At 36.9% G+C, this 12,353-nt stretch overlaps 1 pseudogene across 1 annotated transcript; it reads right to left on the minus strand.

Annotated features, from left to right (window-relative positions):
• Positions 1-2,212: 2,212 nt before the first annotated feature.
• LOC117080357 lies at positions 2,213-11,806 on the minus strand (annotated as a pseudogene). Its single transcript, XR_004435801.1, has 9 exons — positions 11,732-11,806; positions 10,843-11,108; positions 9,709-9,771; positions 7,591-7,712; positions 6,462-6,635; positions 5,794-6,028; positions 5,256-5,399; positions 2,848-2,957; positions 2,213-2,375 (listed from the first exon to the last, which is right to left on the minus strand). The product of XR_004435801.1 is annotated as a caspase-1-like (transcript).
• Between the last annotated feature and the right edge of the window lie 547 nt (positions 11,807-12,353).

A 12,353-nucleotide genomic window follows, 5' to 3' on the forward strand; every position in this document is an offset into this window, starting at 1 on the left:
GGTACAAACACAAGAATAATAATGACATTGGGTACACACAGACATACAAATGGGCACAATGGACACTTGGGTCAATAAGAGGGAGGACGGAGGTAGAAGGTCAATGGTTGAAAAATTAACTATTATGTACTATACTCACAACTTGGATGAGAGGAACTATTGTCACCAAAACCACAGCATCATGCAGTATACCCAGGTCATGAACCTGCACATGTACCCCTTGATGGAAAATAAAAGTTGGAATTATATTTTAAAAATCGATATGATATACTCTTATGTTTATTTATGGAATGAAGGCATTTATACTAGCAATTTTTGAGGACTTTTCAATGTCTCTTTTTGATTAAAAAATTGTGGGAGGTAATAGGAAAGAATGTAGATATTGGAGGATTTCAGATTTTGAATTTTTGGATGAAGAGTAACATATTTAGAACTAGACACCTTGACCAGAATGGAGCTTCAGTACTTCTCTCCAACTTCTTGAAATCCCCAATACACACATACACACATTTGCCCACAGACATTCATACAACCTACTTCTTTTAATGTCCTAGGAAGAGATAAAAGCATCTTGTCAATGTCACTCAGTGATAAGGATCTGTGCCCTACCATCTGGAAACTCAAACGAATATCAGACCTAAAAAGAGAAAGTCTGTGGACCGTTTGTGATGTAGAATCTTAAACCAGAAAAACTGCAACAAATACAGCAAAATAAATGACAAAAACAAAAAGTATTGGCACCTGCAACAGTTTAAACTGTGCTGAGGAATCATGATGTCGCCTCCACTCTACATCTCCCTGTAATCTTACCCTTTGATTGGAGAGGGTTCTGAAGGAATCCCCTTACTCCCTGGAATGCTTTCCTTCAACTGCTTAAGATTGCCTTAACAGTTAATTTTTACTGAGGGTGACAATTCACTTCTGCTTTTTGATATTCTCTGAGCAAAGACTGATCACAAATGTAGTTTTAGGTTGTAGTAAAACATTCACGGTAGTACAGAAAATATATGTCCAGACAAACAGTTAATAAAAGGCCAAAAAAAGGGGGGGATTGTAATGTGTTCAACTATGAAGATTTTTAAAAGGTTAGATAATCACTTTGATTTAATAGGATAAAGATTAGAAAAGGCTCATATCTGCAGGTGAAAGTGTAGTTCTTCCAATCCTCCCTAAATTTTAACATCCCCGAGTGAGTGATTTCACACGAAACTCATTTTCTCTACACAATGCAGGGACTTCACTGTGCACACCATGCATCCTAGAGTTTCTTCAGGGTGTCATGCACCATCTGCCAAGTGCTTCATTTTTGATGGCTGTCTTGCCTTTTCAAGAAGTCTGTGAACTACTGAGGGTCTGGAGTTAACTCAAAATTTACTTTTTCTCTCTTAAATACCTTAACAAAGGGTAGAAATATGCAGGTTCTGTTCATGGATTTGTCAGTAGTAAACCGTGGGATTTGGGAAAAGTCCCTTATCACACTGCAGTGTCACTGTCATAAAAATCCATCTTCTCCCCATGTCTCCTGCTGAACCCTAAATTTTTTGAAGTCAAGTACCTGTGGTAATTTGTATCTGCATCCCTAAAGCAGAAAGCACAGCAAATGGTTTTTCGAATGAAAAAATGGGGCCAATAGCCAGTTCAGATCTTATGAATTAAGTCTAGCATTCTAAATTCATTACTCCCTCTGATTTCCAACCCTTGTTTCTCCAGCGTGGAATAAAACTGAGGACACTTTTTAACTTTTATATCAGATTTATTAAAATGTTCAAAAAAGTCAATTACTAAACAGACATAATTCCAAAAACGATTACGGAATGAAGAAACTCTTGGTTTCCTGTGGGGACAAAAAATAAAAAACAAACATAAAAGAATTTTGCTAAAAGAAATGTAAGTTATAAAGTTATACCACCAATGGGAACATATGCAATCTTAAAAGGAAAGACCGCATGCTATTTTAAAATTTTATGCTACCGGAAGTATTTCGAATTTCAGATATTTTTGTATATTTGGAGTATCTGCCTTATACTTACTGGTTTAGCATCCTTAATCCAAAAACCTAAAATTTGAAATGATTCCATGAGCATTTCCTTTGAATATCATGTGGGCATTCACACAGTTTTGGATTTTAGAGCATTTCAAAATTTAAATTTTTGTATTAAAAATTCTACGCCTGTAGACCTAGAGTCCTTGACTAAAATGGACTTTCAGTACACTTTCCTCAATCTTCCCACACTCCCAACATACCTGCCCACAGACATTCAAATGGCTTCTTTATTTTAATATCCTGGGAAGAGGTAGAAACGTCTTGTCAAAGTCACCCTTTCGGTGCTGGGCATCTGTGCTTTATCATCTGGCTGCTCAAATGCAAGTCGAACCTAAAAGAGAAAGGAAAATCTGGAGACCTGTTTTTTCTGAAAAGTTTGATGACTCATGCCAAAAAGACTACAACGAATATAGCAAAATAAGTAACAAAAACAAAAAGTACTTGTATCTGCAACAAGTATAGCCATGTGCTTATCTAAGCATTGAATGACCCTCCTTGGGGCTTTTAAAATGTGTGGTTGGGCATAATAGCCAAGAGGGACACAGGCAAATTAGAGTCCATTCATTTGTCTCTGCAGGACAGGAGGAGGGTGAAAATAAATGATGGTTTTATTGAGGCTGTGGGTCTTAATACATTGGATTTGACTCCCAGGCTTGTTCACTCTCCAAAGAACTTCAAAACACTTTTGGAAAGAAGGGTGTTATTGGAAAATAAACATGTCTGGATCTGCTTTCTATGCTTCCAATTGCAATAACCAAGCATTCAGGGAAGCAGAGTGAAAATAGCATCCACCAGAGCCCTACCTTGCGGAAAATTTCCCCCACATCACAGGAATGGGCATATTCTTGCAGATGTTCAATCAGTCTCATAATAAAAACAGAGCCCTTCGTTGGATGTCTCCAAGAAACATTATCTATTGATAAAACACATTTCAAATCTCAAGACTAGCTCTTACCTGAAGAAAGAGAAGAAACTCTAGTATTTCTGCTCCAGCTGAGGCATGTTTTGGAATTATTCTATTTGCCATATGCTTCATTGTAATTTCTAGTGAATATATTTGAAGTTCAGTGAGTATATTTTTACTGATCCTCTAAAGGGTGCTGTATATAGTGGAGGTATTAACATGGCCTAGTCCCTGAATTCAAAAAGTCGTAAATTTAGTAGGCGTTAGGAAAAGGCAGAATAGGGTCAAGGGAAGGAATTGGGATTTTGAAAAGAAATGTCTAAATGTGCATCCCCGAAGTGGCATTACTGACTGTGATTTAAGTTAATTGTCCATTCTGATATGTAATAGACTCAGTTATACAGGGAACGGTAATAATTTCATACACAGGAGATATCTGAGGCTACACAAGTGTCTGAGCTAACAGAGAATATGTAATACTCAGTCTATACAGGGAAATTATGTTAATAAATTCTCAATTTATATAGTCTACATAAAATTTTATTTAAAATTTACTAACAATGACAGTAAGATATTTACATACAAAGAGTTAACTATACAAATCATAAAACAGAACAAAAGTAGAAATCTAGGAAGAGTCAATAAGAGAATGATCACATGATAATGGAGAATAAGTTCTTATGAAGAAGAGAAATATTAAAGAAAACAATATTAATTTATTACATGGTAGACACAGAAGTAATTAATATATGAAAATTATACAAAGGAAGAAATAAGAGAAAAGCAGTAGCAATAGCTCTGTGTATAATCACAGATACATTCTTTAATGACACATTTCAGCCAATTATAATGGTCATAAAATGTACATTAATAATAAATTCTATTTAGAACCACAGCTATCTTAGTTGAAGGAAGTAGGTAAGAGATAGAGTGGAGACAGGTATCTCTGCAAATGTTTTGTGAAATTAAGGAAGTAGATAGTTATTTTTCCTCAGGAGAGCACTATGATATAGTTGGGATTTGCACAGTAGAATGTGGAGCTAGGCTTGATATGGGAGTTATAAATAACTGAGTTGGAGTTTCTGACAGTCATATGGAAAGGAGGAGTAAGGAAAGTGAAAGAAAAGAAAAACACAGAAATCAGCAAGATTGATGATGAGAAGCCAGGGGCTTACAAAGAGCTACATAGAGAGTGGTGCATGTCATGTGGAAGGCTAGGATCAAAGGATGTTAAAGAACAGTTCTGTCTAATGTTAAAGTTTACTATATGTACTCAGGCTGGAAATGTATTTTTTGTGCGTTTATCTTGTCATTGTTTTTGATGATTGAAAAAAATCTTATTGAGTTGTACATCAGGGCATGTTCAAAACAATACAAAACCAAGTTTCTTCTGAAAGAAGATATCTCATTTTACAGAACATTTTAGAAAATTTAACTACTTGAGTAGAGGCAGGACCTTTGGGCCAGAGGTGACCAAGACAATGTGAGTCCTCTCAGGAAACTGTCATACAAGGTGGATAAAAGCATTCAAGTCATTTTTATTTAAAACTTACTAAGAAAAGTAATTGAATTAAGTTATAAAACAAAAACATTTTAAATAATACCAGTTCTTTAATGTGTACTTCATTCTGTGATGAGCAATATTTCACATATATTAATTGATTCAATCCTTAGAAAATTGATATTTATATTCTTATATATTTGTGAGCAATTCAAAGAAAGCCCTGGGAGGAACTAGTGGAGCTAGTTTACAAAGTACTAAATGACTAGATCAGTCAAGAATAGCAAGATTCTTACTGCAAAGCATACCTTTAGAATAATGCATTTTTATTCTGCTTTATACATTTCATGCTTCTAAGTAAAACCCACTTTAATTTAGGGCCCCAAAGTGCCTCGCTTGCTGTTCTAATTTTCTGAACACTGATCTTAATCTTCTCCTATGAATACTTAATGTCTGGGCCAACTGGTCCATTGAATTATCTCAACATGGCAGACCTTTTCTATGCAGAGTCAGATTCTAATCTACTGCAGCAGAGATCTTCTTCCATTTAATTCTCTGTTATCACTCACAGTTCTAAAATATTTTGCAACAGAGAGGAGTTCATTAATTACTAACTCAATGAAAAGATATGCTTCCTTGCTTTCTGTGGATAAAGGGAATTGTGTGTATAACTGGAACAAAGCTTTAATTTGTGTTCAAAAATCTAATCTAAAGTTTCACACACGTATCTACCCTCTAGTGGGTGGTTGTGAGTTTTTGCATTGATAACCCCCACAAAGATGTTCTGTATACAAGAAACTTTTTACCTGATGTAGAAGAGTAGAAAGCAATAAAATCCTTTTCTATGTGGGCTTTCTTAATAGCATCATCCTCAAAATCTCCTGGAGTTGGTAAAGATATATTTTCGGAGGCTCGTACTGAATCTGTTACCAACACCACACCATATTTATCTGGAAAGACAAAATTTGGTTTGTTACTATTACCAATGACTGAGAGGACAATGTTCTCCTCTTAGCCTCTGTTCAATCATATTTATCAATGTATTTGCTCTGTCATTAATTCACATGCACATACACACATACATCCAAGTAACAATCTTTTCGACAATTTTAATTTCTTCTAACCCTCAAACACATTTAAAAACAACCAAACATCAAAGTCTCAGACTTGAATATAAAACAAATAGCTACCCACCAGTCATACAATTAACAGAAGCCACATCTTGAGTGCTAACCGTACGTGTTCCTTGACGTTAAGAAACAGACATAAATTGAAAATTCCTGGATGCATACAGATGAGGACAGTATTCGAATGTCTGATGTTCTCAAAGAACTCAGCACTCACCACCACGTCAGGCCTGGATGATGATCACCTTCGGTTTGTCCTTCAAACTTGGGCAGTTCTTGGTATTCAACATTGTAAAGATTGCATTGAGTTGTAATACATCAGGGACTTGATCAGAGTGTTTCTTCCCACAAATGCCTTCCCGAATACCATGAGACATGAACACCAGGAAGATGCTGTCAGAGGTCTTGTGCTCTTGGCGGCGAACAAATGCCTCCAGCTCTGTAGTCATTTCCTGAAAGAGACCATGCCACTGATTTTGGACTATGTAATTAACTATCATGGCACCTTGGAAAGCTGATAAGTAAATACTTAAGGATTTCTTAAAGAATTTCATGACAAACAAAGGAGTACCCAAAAAATTTTTAGTCTTAATTTCGAGAAAGGAGAAGAAAGGTGTTGTAGGAAGTCATTCAGAGTTATCTTGTAGTGAGAACGTGGCATTACTGAGTGAAAAAAAAAAACAAAAAACACTTCCCAAGTAAGTTACGCTAGGCTTGAACTGAATGAGTTAGTTATAAGGGAACATGTAGCATCCAGCACCCTCCCGTGGCAAGTTTATATTTTAGATTATGAAGGGATTACATTTCTTGGTCAACCAAGCTTTCTAATATTATTTAGTTATAGGAAGGGCATGACCATTGTCCCTAATGTATAATAGACCTTACCGAAGCAGTGAGATTCTTTTTCACATCCACCTTGTACCCCAGATTTTGTAGCAGCATTGTCACGCCTATGATGTCAACTTCAGGTCCCGTTCTTTTAGGAAGAATGTCAAACTCTTCGTTGCAGATAATGAGAGCAAGACGTGTGCGGCTTGACTTGTCCATTATTGGGTAAATCTGTAGGAAATGAAAGTTGGATGAATAGATTTATTATCTGTAATTTAATATTCACCTGGTAAATTTATGACCGTTTTCCCTTTGTTAGTTGTATCAAGATACTAAATCCCATGGACTATACATTGAAAATGGGGGACGGAATTGAGTGCTACTTGGAGAGTAGGCATAGAAACTGCAAAGGCCCAGATGGCAGGTGAGCTACTGACTTCATTTTTCTTGATAGGCAGGATTTTAAAAAACACACAAGCTATGAAGCAAGAATGACAGAATTCTAAAACTGATTGCTTCAATATCTGATTGTTTTTCTTTGGGCAAAGTATTTACCAATCCTATGCCTCAGCTTCTTGATCTCTAAAACGGGTTATTTTTAAGGTTAGAAATTATGCATCATCATGTATAAAATGCTTAGAACACTGTCCACTCTCAGAGAGCATTCAATAGCTGCCATTGTTGATGTTATTTATCCAGGAATGGGATTCAATTTGGAACTCTTTCTATAAATCTGGGATTCCAGGATACAGAATATTTTTTTTAAAGTAAGGGAAGCAGAATTATGATTCTCCACTGAGAATAGCTCTAAGAAAAAGCCACTGCATTTCATAATCGCCTAAAGGATATCTGTCACCCCATTCTTTTTTTTTTTTATCATTATTACCACTTTATTTTTTTTTTCATTTTTTTTTTTTTTATACTTTAAGTTCTAGGGTACATGTGCATAACGTGCAGGTTTGTTACATATGTATACTTATACCATGTTGGTGTGCTGCACCCATCAACTCGTCAGCACCCATCAATTCATCATTTATATCATGTATAACTCCCCAGTGCAATCCCTCCCTCCTCCCCCCTCCCCATGATAGGCCCCAGTGTGTGATGTTCCCCTTCCCAAGTCCAACTGATCTCATTGTTCAGTTCCCACCTATGAGATTCTATCCTTGTGTTCTGAGCATGGTACCTCTGTCGACTTTTCTTTCCATATTGTTTTAGCTTCATCTGGAGAGCAAAGCTTGATGCTTCCTCCTGAGCCTGAGGATGTAGGCATAGCAGGGTTAGCACACACTGGCACTGCCTGAGGAGCTGCAAGAGTCGAAGAACATCATGAACATTGGCATCCTTTTTTGTTCCACTTTTTGTTTTTTACAGCCCCACATATGAATGAAGCCACAAAAGTGGAAATGCATTCTTAGGAAGACAATCCTGATCTTTTACCGCTGAGTAATTTTGCTGCTAATGGAATACATTTCCAGTCAGAAATTTCCAGGTGTGCAATACAGGGATCTCCTTTCATATTTCAGGATCAGTATTTTCACAAGTATTTTAGATAAAAATGTAGAAAGAAAGCTTTTCAAGGCTGTGCATGATAAAACACTCAAAAATCAATCAAATGTGTGAGATAAAATAGAATATAAATTTATTTCAAAAGATTTGAACCACAGAATAAAATTTAATGATAGGAGGTCTTAATTAAATCTACTGAAAATATTTAAGAGATACACTTATCTTTTTATGTATTTACTTAAAAGACATGGTAGTAAGCACTAGGAATATTTTTTAATGAACATTTGTCCTGTCTTCCAGGATCTCTTCCTACTATATATATATGCATGGAAGGAGAAGATTACTAAATATATGAACTAGAATGTATATAAAATAGTATGATAAATGCCAAAATTAAAGTGCACACTAGATAGATTTATAGCACTAAACATTGATTGCACAGACATATGAGGAAATGTTTTCACATAGTTTATATGAGAAAATCCTTGAGGCTTTTGTTTCATCACAAGTTCAACACCATCCAACAATGTGATGTGCTTGTTAAAGAAATTAATGTAATCTTTGTATCAAGACAGAAATGAGTTTTCTAGATCTGTGGAGTATCTTTTAGAAACTATTAAGTCAAGAAAATATTATGCAATTTTGAAAACAAGCTTGAGAAACTTATACAATCAGTTAGATAAATAAAGGCAGCATGAAGTGAGTTGACACAGAAGAACTAATCAGAATGGATATATCGGAGAAAATTACAAAATAATAATTTGGTTGAAGAAATGTTTGGTTTCATAAAGAAGAATGAAAACAATATAAAAAAACTAAGTAGAAGTATATGGGTTATTTTTGAGGTAATTTTTTTTTGTGTGTGTGAAAATACAGTATTTGGTTATACAGTGAGTATCCTGTGCTGGAAAACATTTAAGAAAACATTCATCTTTGGGAGGCTGGGGTGGGAGGATCACGAAGTCAGGAGATTGAGACCATCCTGATTAAGACAGTGAAGCCCTGTCTCTACTAAAAATATTTTTTAAAAAAAATTAGCCGGGGATGGTGGCGATCGCCAGTAGTCCAAGCTACTTGGAAGACTGAGGCAGGAGAATCACTTGAACCCGGGAGACAGAGCTTGCAGTGAGCCGAAATTGTGTCACTGCACTCCAGCCTGGGTGACAGAGTGAGACTCTATCTAATAATAAAAAGAAAAAGAAAAGAAAAGAAGACATTCATGAGTTAATCAACCTTAATAAATGAAATAGAAGTTTCAACCTTAATAAATGAAATAATGGAATAGAAGTTGAAAGAGAGATACAGTTCCAAATTCGAGAGAAGAATGCATAAAACTTGGCTTTGACTTGAATATTGGAGGTGCGTGAGAGGAAAGGGGCCAAAATGAGTTTCAAGTTACTGGTTTGAACAACTAGTGATGGTGACACCAACAACCTAGTCACACAAAACTGGAAGAGAAGCAAGGTGTGGAAGAATGGCATGTTCAGCTCTAAAATTGTTTAGATGATCATGTCTCTGGGACATAAGAGGGAATATTTTGGTAGCCTTAAATAATGAAGTATGGTACTTATTTGGTGTTCAGGATTTGAGATAAAGATTCAGAATTTTTAATATAAATATAGATAGTGAAGCTGTGGGTACAATTTCTACAGAAGCAGAATAGATTACAAAAAGAAAATTATATGATCACTTTACGGGAATTCTCCATAGCCCCTTTGACTGTGGTTCATCCTACAACATTAATGTCATGGAAGATGGGGTTCAAATAATGCTCTTTCTTTAAAAGCAGCATTACCTAGGAAGGAAGGCAGTACTACTTGAGAGTCTTGTGTAGTAAGGTGATTTCCAGATGTCGGACCTAGAAAAAGAAGGACACTGAAATAGTCACTAATCATCTCTGGAAAACTTTACCCTAATGCTTACAATATTCCCCACTAAAGATTCATCCCAGAACCCTGGCTGAATGACATTAAATAATGTTCAAGATGTTCTTTAATTTAGAGAGTGCTGGGAGGTATAAAATGAAAGAGACATTGTCAGAAAAATATGATATTTATTACACATAGATGAAAACATAAACTTCTCCCATGTCTGCTTAGACAGGTATAAACCTCCCCTAACCATTAGAAAAAAGGCTTTTGCTTCCAAAGAACATCTCCCTCTGAAATGGCTTTAGAAAGTGTCACAGAGACCAGTGACTAGGAGTCCACCAGAACTCTCATCCTCACCATGTGGTAGGTCCAAGGGATCACAAGAGTGGTCCAGCTCATTTCCTGTGCACTGCATCAGGCCCTAAGGGGGCTGCAGGTGGAGGCAGTCCAGACCTCACAGCATGATCTGCAGCCTGATAACAGGCAAGTGGGTGATCTCACTCAAAAGAAAACACAAGGAGGCAACTGGAGGAAAGAGTCAACTTGAAATCCTTACTTTTCTATGATTATTCAATGTATTCTCTGAGTGTATCACCATTTCTGAAATATAATTTCTTCTTCTCAGAGGGCAAAATTTTGAGGAGAAGTTATTAAACCTATTTGATTACAGTCCTTAAAGCTTTATGTCAGACAACTGCATGCGAGCCTAGCACCTTGGACTCAAAAATACTAAATCAATCAATAAATATTGTGCCTTGCCAGTAACAGTGGAATATATAGCGTGAAGCTTTTTAGATAGTTCTCATGACCTTCTACAAATGAACGCCCACATACTCAGAACTGGAAATGAACTTTAATCAGAAGAAGGCCACTGAGGATGAAGGAAAAGAAACAAAGGAGAGTCAAAGGACATGCATTAGGGGCCCTGCTACAGAAATATGGCACTGAAGCCAGAGATAAGAAAGTTTTCTGCAACTTAACATGACTAGTAAAGACATCACATGGTAGTCACAATAATAGACCCTACATGAACTTGCGTGTGAGTCACTGACCCTTACCTGCTGAGAGTCCCAGTGTCCCTGCCAGGTGACTGTCTTCTTCACAAATGTATGTGATGCAAATATGGCATGCCGGAGCCCCTTTCCGAATAAAGAGTCAAGCAGAGCTCGGGCATTATCCATAACTGTAGCATTTTCACGTTTTACTTTCTCCATCTCTTCCTGGTTCAGCACCCTTGTCTGTAATAATTCATCCAGTAAGCCATTTATTGTTCCTTCACCCATGGAACGGATTAACAGCTTTCTCTTCTCCTTCAGGACCTTGTCTGTTTGGAGCACAAGGATTTCTCACATCATAAAGACAGCCTCATATTCCTCTCATGTAATCAACAGAAAGTGACCTCATTTAGATTTCATCAGTGAAATGTCCCCCTCCTCAAAGTTGGGTAATCCATCTTCTACTGTATCGCTGTCCTACTTGTTTCCCTCAATAGTCTCCATACATGTGCATGGAGTGGCCTGAAGACTGAATTTATCATTTACATTAGTCCCTGGAAAGCAGAGATCATCCTCTTGTGTCCCGTGTTTATTTAACTCTGATTAATAAAGTAATGAAACAGAAATAGCCCATTTCATTTAGGAACCACTGCTGCTAGTACTCCTCCTGTGCCAATTCTGTACCCTCTGTCAGACTTTCAACATATAAGAGTTTAATCAAGATTGCAAAATGACAGCAGGCTGCCCCTAAAGCCTCGGTTCCTTTCTGGGCTTGCTTTTTCTTACTAAAGGCTGCAAGCATCTTCTACTTTCTTCTCTCCTCACTCTCCACCCTCTCCCTCATTTGTGTTCACCTAAACTTCCCCAGATACTAATTTTGGCTTCCAGAAGAGCCAGTGCCTTCCAAAACTCTTTCTTCCCAGGGACCGTTCTAGAAGAGTACAAGACTCACTGGCCATGGCTTTTCTCTCCTACCCTTCTTGTGTGGGCTGAAACTGAAAGCATGCTTCACCTTCCTTTTTGGCAGGGCGTGTACACATATTGGGAAACAACCACTGCACATGCATATGCATGTCTTTTTTTTTTTGCCAGCAAAAAAAGAATCAGATTCCTGAACTGTAGACTGCATCAGAGAGTGTATCCTTGGGGAATTTTCTTCACCAACCCTTGGAACAGGTCAGGGTAGGAGGGGAATGGGGCTTGGAGAATAAGACAAGAATGACAAAGTATGTGTACAATTAAACTCACACAGTGAAGAGTTTCCCATTTATTAGAAAACTTCATGTTCTCACTCATAGGTGGGAACTGAACAATGAGATCACTTGGACTCGGGAAGGGGAACATCACACACTGGGGCCTATCATGGGGAGGGGGGAGGAGGGAGGGATTGCATTGGGGAGTTATACATGATATAAACGTCATGCACATGTACCCTAGAACTTAAAGTATAATAAAAAAAAAAAAAAAAAAAAAAAAAAAAAAACAGCAAAAAAAAAAAAAAAAAAAGAAAACTTGATGGAGAAAAGTAACACAACCTTTAGAGAATTTGAACAACTTCTGTCCCAGGCCCAAGT

This window comes from Trachypithecus francoisi, unplaced genomic scaffold, assembly GCF_009764315.1.
Source record: "Trachypithecus francoisi isolate TF-2019V2 unplaced genomic scaffold, Tfra_2.0 Lachesis_group8, whole genome shotgun sequence".
Taxonomy (NCBI): Eukaryota; Metazoa; Chordata; class Mammalia; order Primates; family Cercopithecidae; genus Trachypithecus; species Trachypithecus francoisi.